Source organism: Vidua macroura, chromosome 3 (genome assembly GCF_024509145.1).
Source record: "Vidua macroura isolate BioBank_ID:100142 chromosome 3, ASM2450914v1, whole genome shotgun sequence".
In the NCBI taxonomy this organism is placed as follows: Eukaryota; Metazoa; Chordata; class Aves; order Passeriformes; family Viduidae; genus Vidua; species Vidua macroura.
In genome coordinates, this window is record NC_071573.1 from 70,246,855 (window position 1) to 70,259,502 (window position 12,648).

At 44.0% G+C, this 12,648-nt stretch overlaps 1 protein-coding gene across 1 annotated transcript in view; it reads right to left on the reverse strand.

Moving 5' to 3' along the window:
• Positions 1 to 1,280: 1,280 nt before the first annotated feature.
• The window catches only part of FOXO3 (forkhead box O3), an 88,746-nt gene continuing 77,378 nt past the window's right edge, over positions 1,281 to 12,648 (reverse strand). Inside the window, exon 3 of the mRNA XM_053974200.1 lies at positions 1,281 to 5,516. The gene's annotated coding sequence lies outside the window, so the exon portion shown is untranslated. The remainder of the gene's footprint in view (positions 5,517 to 12,648) is intronic.

The following is a 12,648-nucleotide window of genomic DNA, read 5'->3' on the forward strand; positions in this document are numbered from 1 at the left end:
ATTTTGAAAGTACTGTGAAAGATAAGAATTATCTATTCCAAGGCCGTGCGAACTGAAGGTCACAGCTAAGGCATTGCACAATAGACCCAAGTAGGTTCAGCACAAAATTTGCTCAGGAGTTGATCAGCTCATCTTCATTGCTGTGACCGCCCCTGCCTAAATTCAGGTTACAGCCTTTGACTTGGCACTTCACTAGGCCAAAGAATCACAATAGTTTGTCCCAAATATCAGTGGGGTGATGCCAAGGCAGTGGGCCCGGGTCCTTCCCTTGTTGGAGAAGACAGAGCCTTGTTGGAAAGCCTTCTGAAAAAAAAACAAGCAAAACAGCTCTGTTTGTGAGGGGAAGCTGTAGTTGCTGCAGGACAAGTGCACTCTCACTCTGGCCAGTTTAATGCACACTTTCTCCTGGTCAAAGGCTATTTATTCTCTGTCTGGATCTTGTCACATTTCAGGCTATCTCTAGTTAGAACAAAACCTGAACAGCTCTTGCTATGTTTACCAAGAGATATCCCCAAGCTGCTCTTTATTGCTGCAGTACTTCAGGGCAACGTTCCTGTAGGCTCTGCATGGACAATATCACGTTTTGTCCCTCTGGAGAGATGAAAACCCTCTCCCCCTTTCTTGAAAATATAATTTCCTCCTGAAAAACGACTCAAAGAGACCATATACATCTCTGGCTTCCCATCAGGATGGGAGAAGAGTTTTTTTGTTGACATGTCTCTCATTTCTGAGCACGCTCTTCAGTGCCTCTGCCAGAGCCCTCAGTATAACTTTCTGCTGAGTCAGGCTGCTGGTTTTATTATCCCAAATCCCAAACGGGTGGTTTCAAGTACTCCAGGCATTTTTCAAAGACAGCCTGAAACTCAGCCAAGCCCACAGTGGGGGGTGTAATCCTCCTCTGGACAGGTCTGCAGTCGGACTGGTTCTCTCCCAGGTCACGCGAGTAGGTCTGCAGCTGCAGCGTGCAACTGCCACCCCTGGGGACAACCCCCCTCTGTCCCCAGATTCAAGTGAACTTTGTGATTGTTTAGCAGCAGTAAATGATCCCCCTGGGGGTTATCTGACCACCAAAACTACATTGGCTTGGCTGAAGGATTGAAGGGCCGAGGCCCATGTCAATATGCATTGACAGATATTAGTGGATGCAGGCTGGGGACCCCTGCCCAGCCCCAAGCACCCCACCAGCCATTTTCACTTGCTGCTTGAAAGTCACCCCTTCTCCAGGTCCTGTGTAAACACATGTCTGTCTGTGACACAATAAAACAGAGCAAAGGCAAATGTGCAATGTAGAGATCCATTACGCTTTATTTACATGCGTCACCATCTCTTTTACAAACTAGATTACAATTTAAAATGGAATACACAAGGCAATATCTACTAACACCAAGTGGAGTAAGCACTGCGTCTCTACTTCATTTGGAAAGGGGCAGGTTTTGCTCCAAAACAAACTTCCTTCCAACCTCTGAGTAGTAAGGTAATATATTCCTCCAGGGCAGCATCTTTTTTCTTTGTTTTCTTTTTTTTTTTTGTTTTTTTTTTTTGTTTTTTAAATATAAAATCCTCAGTAAGACTGCAACATGAGAGTGTCTGCTTTCAAATGAAAGTACAAGATAGCCCAAATGAAAAGTACAAACTGTTCAGCTCTTCGGTATGTAAAGACGGCCATGCGCGATAAGGCTGTGGATTTAATATTCTTCCAATTTACATGGCTTGAAACAGAAACAGATAAAACAGTTTTACAGATACTGTATACATATTTTTTCCAATCATGCAACTTTTTAAAAAAAAAGTTAAACATGTGAAGCCAAATGTACAATCCATTTTTTCCAACCCATAGTTACGAAATGTATCTGGTCCCCCTTCGCATCTGTTGGCAATTCCAAAGGTATATTGTGTACTTGAAACACTTACAGGACACAAATTGCCAAGCAATGATATAATTTTGGAGAAATACAAGACCTAAAAGGTAACTTTTTTAGGCAGTGGCAGAAAAATTTCTGGAGTTAAGCAGTGTTTAACTATCTGATTATTCTTAAGAGAAAATTTCTTTTACAAAATCATTAAATCAAGCCCCAACCTGTGAATAGAAACTGCATAAATAACACCTTTTTAGAGCTTTTGTTTAGACCAAGTGTTCAAAAAAACAACAATGTAATTGTGACCTTGACCTTCATCTGTTTTACATGATTTCACAAGGACAATTTCCAGGCATAAACATGTTCAAAGACCCAAAGGCCAAATTTTCAAAAAGTAGGTTCCCCAAACTAGCTATTCAAGGCTTAATTTTGACACCTAAATAACTGGCCCTTTGAATTCAGGGAGATTGATTTATTTACTTTTTATTTAGCACCTCTGGAGTAAAGGGCCTTTGCTGGGCACCTCAGCAGGTGAAGAGGGTGATGACCTTCCCCTGGGCCTGGGGGGACCTGTCCCCTCCCCTTCCTTCAAGAAGCCCTGAGAGCTGAGCAGCTCATCCCCTGTGACCACGCTGCAGTCCCTGATGTTTGGTGCCTGACACCAGGCACTTCTGCTTGAAAATTTTGGCCCCAAAATTGAGCAAGAGAAACCAAACCAAACTGAAGAGGCTGGCTAAGTCCATTCCTCTTCAGAGAGTGCTGGGATGTTCTCCAAAGCAGGGGCCCAAGCTGTCCCAACCACGCCAATGGAAATGCTCCCCTTGACATTGCTGGGAGGCTGGTTAAGCCTTTCAGCCACTAATGCTTTTATTATTTCTTAAAAAAAACAAAAAAAACAAAAAAAAAAAAAAAAAACAACAAAAAAAAAACCAAAAAAAAAAAAAACCAAAAAAAACCCCAAAACTTCTCTGCCATTGATGGGCTGTCTCTAAATCAAGTGTTTTTTCTCCATTTTCTGAACAGAACAGGCCATAGTTTTGTTTCTCATTTCTGCCAGTGGAAAGCAGGCTAAGTTGCTGCAACAGAGCAGAATTTGCAGCCATTTCATTTAAGCTTTCAACAGGCCTTCCCTTGCCTTTGACAAGAACTGAATCTGTACCAAGAAAAAAAAATTATGGGGTTTGGTCACTTTGGCCATACCATCAAGTCAGGCTTTACTGATCTGTCAGTGACAGTGGGTCTTTGGGCAGCACAACAGGTCTCACTGGAGGCTCATCTGCGTAGGGATCAAAAGCTGCACCTCAGCTCAGGAAGCCACCAAGTGAGCTCTGCTGACAGCCAAAACATGGGGCTGGGGCACAAGTCCAGCCACAGGGCAGCAACTACAGAGAAGCCTCAGCAAAAGAAACACCAGAGGGAAGTCTTTCAGCATATGCTCACATTTTGGGTGGGCCAGGAAGCTAAGAGCTCGTGGCACACACTCAGGGGAGGCCAGGGATGAACTCCTGACAAATTTCAGTAAAAGGTGCCTGCAACTGGACTCGGGTAAGCAGGGTGCCCAGCTGTGCCACACAAGCATCCTGGGAAGCAGACTGCTGATAGACATGGGCAGTGTGCACCAGCCAGCTCCAATGAATGCAATAAACTGGGCCACGTGCTAGCAAATAGAACCCCTCAGTGTAAAAAGAAGGTTTTTTTAAAAGGCAAATGATAAACCCTTGGCTGCTTGAAAGAGTTGATATGCTACAGGATTATGCTAACCACAACTGCACAGAGCCTACACAGTCGTAACTGGGGGGAGAAACCAAGAGGTGCATCTTGACAGAACAACAGCATGGGGGCTACGGTACAAAACCAAAACTTCCATCACACTAGGAGCCGTTGTTTCACCAAAAACACCTCAGGGACCTGGAAAGTAAGGAGTGAGGAAGGGCCCACGAATGCTTGTGAGTGTTGGTGCATGACTGCGCATGTGTGGTGGCAGTGGCGAGAGGGAGTCACTCCACATTGCATGGGATATGGGTCGGTGGGAACTCATGCACTGAGACCTTGGGTTAAAATGCTAGTTTTGTTTTCCTAACATCCATGCATAATGATCCATTTCTGTACATAATAAAATATATTTATATATTTATATGCATAATGCTTTTATGCAAAGGAAAAAAAAAACTTCATATATCGCTTTGGAGAATTATGTATACACTGTCCTATTCAGAACCTCTTCATACCAAATTCCTATGTACCACTGGTGTTTTCCCCTTTTTTTTTATCCCTCCCTCCCCAGATACTAATAAAAAGTAATCAAACTTTCCAGATTATAGAGAGGATCTATACAGCACCATACCTTTTATTCATTATTATTATTAATTATTATTCATTTTACAAAAGAAAAATCTTAGAAGCAAAATATATAAAACTGCCTTGTCTTTCAGTGTCATTTATCCTGCTACAATCTGCACTCGTATCAAAAGCCATTTGTGTGATACTGTCACCTTGCCATTCCCACTCCTGCTTCTTCTGCCACAATGGATTATACATAATGAGAAGGAAAAAATAATCAAGGATATGTCCAAAACAACAACAACAACAACAAAAAAAATAAACAGGATCTCTAATGCCATAACACACCCTGCAATGAACTGTGCCTCAGCTCCTGGCATTGTCACTGCAAGTCACCTGCCGATGCCCAGCCGCTCGGTTTCCTTTAATTTGTGTTTCCAAACACATCTCTACAGGTGACTGCATCCACCTTGCGTGGCAGCTCAGCCCATAACTCCTCACCAGCGCCCTGTGGCAGCAAGGGCAGCTTTGCTAACGTAAGGCAGGAGGGAAGCCTGCTCCAGCGGGGAGGAAAGGGGCTCCTGCCTTGCTACATGTGAGGGCAACGGCACCCGCTGTCAGTCCGTCCTCAGGAGCCGGCAAACTCACTGGCTTCCCTTGTTTTGCAACCAACTCTGGGCTGACCCTTATGGAAAACAGGGGTGTACCATTAAACTTAAGGAAAGAATAAGAAAGAAACAAACCAACCAACCCAACAAACAGGCCACGCACATCCTCTCTCTGGAATCCAGCTGGCTGACAGGACTAACAAATGCTGTACCTTCAGAAAACCCCGACACCTGAGCAGTGTTGGGTTAGGGTCATTTCCACGCATGTGCACAGTGCCTCAGATTCCCCAGGGAGAGAAAGCAAAAATGGCTAAAAATCTATGGAAATCAAACTGGAGGCTGTAGGGGGGAGGGTGGGCAGATAGGGAAAATCTCTAAAGCCAACTTAAAACAGCCCATAAACCATTAATATATTGAAACACCACATACTCATTGACAAGTAACTAGTGTAAAGGCTACACAGCGTGTTCTCAACAGGATGGTGCTGAACATTGTCTCCACAGCAGGTGCTTGGCCATCCCAGAAAAGGAAGATTTTTGCATACTTCAGAATGAGTTCAATTTTCAACAAAAAAAGAGGAAAAAAAAGAAAAAGAGGGGGAAAAAAAGTAGGTTCTTCACTCCAGTAAGGGGCCTCTATTAACAGTCTGCTTCATTAGGAAAATAATGCAGGGTTCACAAAGGTCGTAAGCTGTAAACAGTATCACTGTCCACTTGCTGACAGCAGATTTGGCAAAGGGTTCTCTCTCTACATCTCGTGTCAGTTTGAGGGCCTGGAGAAGAAAAAGAAGAAAAGACAGTGAGATTACTGCGTGTAAAAAAAAACAAAACACACACAACAAAAAAGGCAACCAATCCAACATCCAAACAAAACAACAGCTTACACTGAGGAGCAATTCAGGTATGTTTGCACCCAGGAGCTTGGAACATATAGCAAGGAATAAGATGACCCTGCCTGAAAATACTTGTCTCTTGCCAAAGTTCATGTGTTTCTTTGATGGCTTAGCTGCTCCCAAACAGGACAGAAAAAACCCTCTCTCCAATGAAAAATGATGGTCAAGTCTGATTTACAGAAACCCAGTGCACTGTCCATTTGTTAAGCGTATTTCCAGGTAGAAGCAATGAAGGATCTTCCAGCTTTTCTCCATTTTTCATGATCAACTTTTCTCAGCATTCCCTAAAAGCTGAAGACAAGCAGTAAGGAGCCATGAATTTCAGTGTGGACTTTGAGGTTTTCCATTTTCCTGCTCACACAACACACCAGCAACAGACAGGGTCCAGCTGGCTTTAAAAACTGGGTTAGGTCTATCTTATTCTCTAGCCAAGAAACTTCTCTGAGGAGAGAGAAGCATGGGGAAGATACCTTGGATACAGCATGGAGATGACTGTGAAGAAACATGGTAAATAGGTATAGCACTGAAAACAGATGAACATTTCAACCAAGGGGGCCAAGGGGACAGTTTTAAAGGTACTCAGTGGCTTAGATATATATGCAGGCACCACATAGGGTTTTGGAAAATAGGTACATTTAAACATTCCCATTAAATCCTCTCACTTTTTTAGAAGCTTCACTTGGTAGACATCTGTGTTGCTGGGCATGTAGCTTCTGGCTTTGAAAGGGCTTCTGAAAACAGGGTTTAGTCCCCTCACACCACTTACTACCTTTTGAGGATTTTCCCAAAGACAAAAGATTGATGATTTTTGATACAGTGCAAGAACAAGGGGATACTTGAACCCAAAAAGCCATTGAGTTGATTACAGGAATGTCTTTACTTTCAAAAGACCCTGCTAGCAGGCACCCTCATGAAAAATGGTGGATTTAGTGGAACTGCTGCTTTAACCAGGATGGACATCTCCTGCAAGGAGGATCACTCAAACTGTCTCCTGTCTAAGGTGCCAGACACTGATCCTATGATAACAATTTATTAAAATGACCTATTCTGATAATGCTAAATGATTGATGGAAATTTAATCATTTTGTCTCATGGTTATTAGAGCAACAGCGTGACAGCTGCTCCCTGTGCCATTAGGGGAGAACTTCATTCAGCACAGCTTAGGGAGCAGACAGATTGTGCATTTCACCCAAACAAAATTTGGCTTTAGCCTTAATTATGTGGAGGGGTTTGGGGTAGACTGTTTTGTGAATAAAGGGATTTCTGACTGGATCAACATATTGATTTCTTCATTTTCAAAGGGCAAATTAATGCTGGCTATTCGTTAATGTGACTGCCTGCCAATGACTCCATTTGGTGTGCCCCGATGGCCATAACAAGGTCAGCAGAAGATAACCAGACAGGCCTGGCAGCCCCCAGTAAAAGCTGGCTAGTGCCTTGTAAGCAGCTCAAACAAGTGCAAGCCCATTTCTCTATTTCTTAAAGCCTGAGCACCAGAGGGGGCTGGAAATGAGTGATTTCCCAAAGGACAGCATCCTCTGAAGGCAAGGCTCGTGTCCCAAATGCCACAGCCCAGCAAGTCAGCTCCCTCTCAGGCAGCTGCCAGTTATGTTGAGCATGGGCTTAACTGTGGCACGCGTGAGAAGTCTTGCTGACTTTGAATAAAGCTATTGATTAAAAGTAAAAGAGTACAGAAATTCCCAATAAAGCACCAGAGTATTGCTTAACATTTAAATCAAAATCTATGTGAAGTATTATACTATGAAACCAAGTGATGAGAAAAAAACTAGAGGATGGGAATTGAGCATCTTTTGTGGAAGTGGCACTGCCAAATATTTTTTCTTGTGGAACCTGTACTTCAGACAGTGCCAACATTTTGGAGGCAGATGCACAGCTGAGGTGTGCATCACATAGCAGAACAAAACTATGTTCCATTTTCACAGCTCTGCTTACATGGACTTTGTAAATGGATTAAAAATGAAAAGAGCTAGATCAAAGTCTTAACCTGCCTGCCTTCAAATTACCCTGTTAAAGTCTGTAACAAACTCACAGTTTTGCTTTCTGTCTCACCACAAAAAGCCTATTTACCCTGAGTTAGCAGCTGGATACCCCACAGTGATGAAAACTGTATCAAGGCAGGGAAACAAGTGGTCCGGTTATATCTTCATTTATCACAGAATCATAGAATGGTTTGGGCTGGCAGGGACCTTATAGATTGTCTAGTCCAATCCCCCTGAAGTGAGCAAGAACATCTTCAACTAGATCAGGTAGCTCAGAGCCCCATTCAACCTGGCCTGGAGCAGTTTCAGGGATGGGTCATCCACCACCTCACCAGGCAACCCGTTGTGGTGTTTTGCCATCCACATTGTAAAAAACACTTTCCTTTTATTTTATCTAAACCTACCCTCTTCTGATTTAAAACCATTTCCCTTGTCCTACTGCAACAGGCCCTGCTAAAAGCTTTGCAAACAGTCATGCAGGAGATGAGATGCCCCTTTCTTCTGTCCTATTCTCTGCCCTCCCATCCTCTACCTTGCTACTGACCAGTTACAAACGCTACTCTCATTTACTCTGTGGCCAAGCTGACTAGTTCTAATTTCCCTCCAGCAGCAAGATTTCTTCACCTCTGTCTCACATCATTTCACCACTTAACTGGACTCCCAAGCCCCATGCCAGCTTGTGCACCATCAGAGCAGCTCTGAAGAATCATTTGCCACCTGTTACTTTCTCCCTTTGATTCCCAATGGTGCCAATTATAAAGCACAGAAAATTTCTTCAGAACAGAAAGGTGACACAGCGATGCTCCCCAGAGCAGGGCATAGATAACGTGCCCTGGTTTATCAGTGAGCCAACACAGCTCTAAAGTTTTCTGTTGGAAGAAAAGCTGTGTGCTCCTTTACACAATTATGGTACGAGAATCTGCACTGCCAACACACAGCTCCTCTGCATGGCAGCTGAACATGGATCTCCTGATTTGGCTGGGAGGCTTGTTGAGTGGATCTCATCTTGGAAAATATCACCTTTTAGTGGTCTGTAAAACAAGCGTTCTCCCTGGGTACCACTTTGCAACAACTCTCCAGGGACAGGAATTCCCAGTAACTACTTGTACTGTCTAGACACTTGGGACGCAAACATTTTCAAGGAAACTTGTGTCCTTTAGTGACAGATGTGCATTCATTCTGGTGCCTCTGCCCTTCCATTTGTCATCGCTTCTAGCAACAGAGCTTCTACTCCAAAGTGGGGTAGGCTCAAAAAACAAGACTTGATTATGTGTGGTTACAAGTTAATATTCTGCCTGAGGTTTCACAGCTGAAGACTGAAAAATACACAGAATTTGCTTAAAAACAAGTAAGGAAGATAACTACTGTGGCCAGTCTTTCTGTAATGACAAAGTTACAGCATGGGATTTATATTTCAAGCACAATAAAAATTGGAAATCCCAATGCCACAGCAGGTATGCCACAGTGACAGCCTACAGGCTTAGCAGCCACTGCACGAGGATGCCACAGGATGGCCCCGTGCTAAGGGCACAACACTGAGGTATGGGGATAAAGTCCAAGGACAAAAAAAAAAAGAGTTGGCAACTTAATGTGGCTTTATTTCCTGAACTTTCAAGCATGTTGGCAACTTAATGTGGCTTTATTTCCTGAACTTTCAAGCATGTTGCAACTTCGCTTTTTCTCTTTAAATTCTGCTCATAAAATTAGATTTTTCCCAGCTCAAAACTGGGGGCAGAGAATAAGGGCTGAAGGATGGAAAGAGGAAGAATGCCAGCACAGAACTAGGACTTATGTGAGCTAAAATGTTGCAGTGCTTGTAGCTGCATAAGCATGTAAGGCATGAAAGTGCCTCTTTTCCTTCTGTTGCTGCTCTTCTTCCAAGGAACATTGCAAAACCACAGGAGACAACCAAATATTTTGGAAGTAAATGTAACTTAAGACAGCAGATCATTCTCTCATCCTGCACCAGTGCCCTGGGAAAGAAGGCCAGAACTGTAGTGAGGTGCCACAACTATTTATAAGCAGGTCATTCTGATATCCCACTGATCTACAGCACCATATAAAAGTCCAGGCTGGAAGGGATCAGCATCATCTCGTCCAACTTTCTGTTCAAGGCAGAGGTAAGATTATTCAGAATCCTGTCATGTATGGAATATTTCCAGCACAGGAGAATCCACTGCTCCTCTGGGCAGTTCATTTTACCCACAAAGGGTAAAAGTCCCATTGTGGGACTTTACCACTAAGGGTAAAGTCCCATCTACCCATTTTACAGTTGAAAAGAAAACTCTGAGCCCAAGCACTGTTGATAGACAACTGCTGTTGAGAACCATCACATCAGGCTGGGTTTAATCCTCTGCCCTGGCTAACACAGGAGAGCTTCTCTCCATAAGGTCATCAGGTTTCTTACTTGACAACTTTTGGTCAATTTTATCCCCTCTATTTTGCTCAGGAGCCCAAGGAGTGGGATGGAAATCCTGCCAGTTATGGGTGACACTGCCAATGACTGAGAGACATCAGCCTGGGTGTTCAACACAGCCCTCTTAAGGCAGGATGCTGCTGGACTAGATGAAGAAGGCAAAAAATACTTACAAAATACATCTTTTTTTAGGGGTAAATCCCATCAGCTGGAATAACATTGCTTTCTTTAGGCACTTGGGAGCACTGGGAAGGAGATGTCTACAGTGGATCACAAAAAGGTGTGTAACTACTGCACCTCTGCATGACCAGAGAAGGATTTTGCTTGCATTTTTGAATCGGAAGAAAAAGAGTCGCATTTTAGAGTGAGAGATACCTGCATGGCTAGAGACATCCTGAATTATGGGTTTATAGTGCTATGGAAACCTGCTATGTACCTGTTATTCTGAATGTGCTCATAGACAGCTTCTTTTTCTTTGCTAGGTACTGAGCCTATTTTAAAAACATCTTCCCTGCTATGTAATCTTCTTGTTTTCCTCTGTGGTAAACTGAAAATGAGAGGCCAATACCATGCTGATAAAAGACAGGACATTTTCTATCATAACTTGCAAGTGGCAGAAAAGGCAAGAGAGGAAAGATCCTACCTCAAACCCAGATTTTATCTACATTTGTATGTAGATAAAAGCCAGGAGATGTAGGCAGTGCAAGGGAAAAACAACGGACAAGACATTCAGCTCAGCTGTAGAAGTGGATAAGCGCAAGCCATTCTCCACAGCATCATCTGGGAAACGTGGCCTTTTTCCTGGAGTCATGGCAGACAGCCGTGGCTGCGCAGCAGCTTCCGCTAGCCGACCTGCATCCCCGTCCTATTCCTGCTCAGCAGATGCCCCCTCTGCCAGACTCCAAAAACTGCCACCCTGTGCAGCAATCTGAGTGGAAAAGCTGATTAAACAGCCTCGGCAGACTGGACCAGAGTGGGGCATTCCCACCACCCACCACAGGTACCTGATTTAACAGGGACAGCGTCCCCACACACCGCTCAGGACTTGATCGGGGACAGTGCTGATGGGAACATCCTGCTGGAGATCCTTCACCATTGGCGCCAGGAGCCCAGGGTGGCTCCTTCCTTCATCCCCGTTCCCCAGGCCAGGACAGAAAGGCTGGCTTTAGTACTGTGTATTGGCACACAGTATTATTCAAACATGCACTCCCACTGCCCACACTGTACCTGGGCTTTTTGGCTGGCATCAACAAAAGACTTAAACCTCTCCAGCTGTCAGTTCATCACCTGGGCTGAGTGCCCAATTGATATGAAAAAAAGATCCTGACCTTTCCTCAGCTGCATGACGCTATGTTTCTAAAAAGGAGCTCTTATTACGCACTTCTTCAAGAAAATATGCTTTCATGGGGGCTATTTAAAAGTCTGGCTCAAAGGAAGGAATTAACAAAGAAAAGCCACCTGTAACCAGCCCAGTTATCAGGCAAACATATCGAGGGACCAACACTGATCTGCAGCTCTAAACAATCATTATGGCTCATTCACATGAGACAGATGATTTGCAAAGACTCATTCTGTAAAAAAAACCTGTGCACTGCTGATCCAAGGAGGAAAGCACTGGGGAGACCAGTTGATGTGGGCTGTTCTAAAAATATCGGTTTGTGCTGTCATCTGGTGAGAGTATGTCATCCTGTAATCTTAGCATCTGCAGGGACAGCAAGTTTCTGCTTAATTATTGCTGCTGAATCACATGACAAAGCATGAGGTTCTAAAAAATACATCTATATAAAACACCAACAGAAGAACACCCAAACCACAGGATAAGACCACTGTCCTGGCTTCAGCTGCTTTACACTCACAATACAAGCCTGTGGAGCCAATCCTGGTTTTTACAGATCTTTTCCCTGGGTTCATATAACCCCAAACAATAAACCCAGATTAAAAACATACCAGAACAAAAAAGCCCTACTCCCAGAAGGAGTGAGCAATTCATTGTGTTTATGTGTCAGCTCCTGCTATCTTCACACAGCAGAAGTCACAGCATCTCTGCAAGCCCAGGACTGGCCTCTGTATGCAAGGGGTTTGATGAGCTTCAGTGGACCTCATGGGGGGCAGACCCAATGGGGTTTGTCCCAATGTCCCCTCTCCTAGCAGCCATGAGCACAGAGTTTGCTCCTGTGTCACTGATGTGTTCCCCAGCCACTGAAGAGCCTGCTCAGGGCAGGCCCTCCTTGGAGTTGAAGGAATCTCTGTTCCCCACAAAATGCATTTTCTACATAGATATTTTTGTTCAAAGACTAAACTTGGCATGTGTGGAGTTCACCCAGTCACAAAACCACCTTTCAAAACTTGGGCCGGCAGAAACAACATTTAAATGTTACAAGTGCCACCATCTTAATCACTAGCCTACTAGAAATGGAGCAGGAGAATGTGCTGCTCTTGAATTTCCTTTAGGTTTTTTGAAGGCAGGCAGCCCCACCTTAGCTCTGTGTAAGAAACCTGGCAGCCCTATCCCTAAGACCTTATTTTTGAAAATAAGAGAGAAGGAAGTGTGGCTATGGTCCTGAGGCAGTCACATGTCATCAGGTAAGAGGTCCAG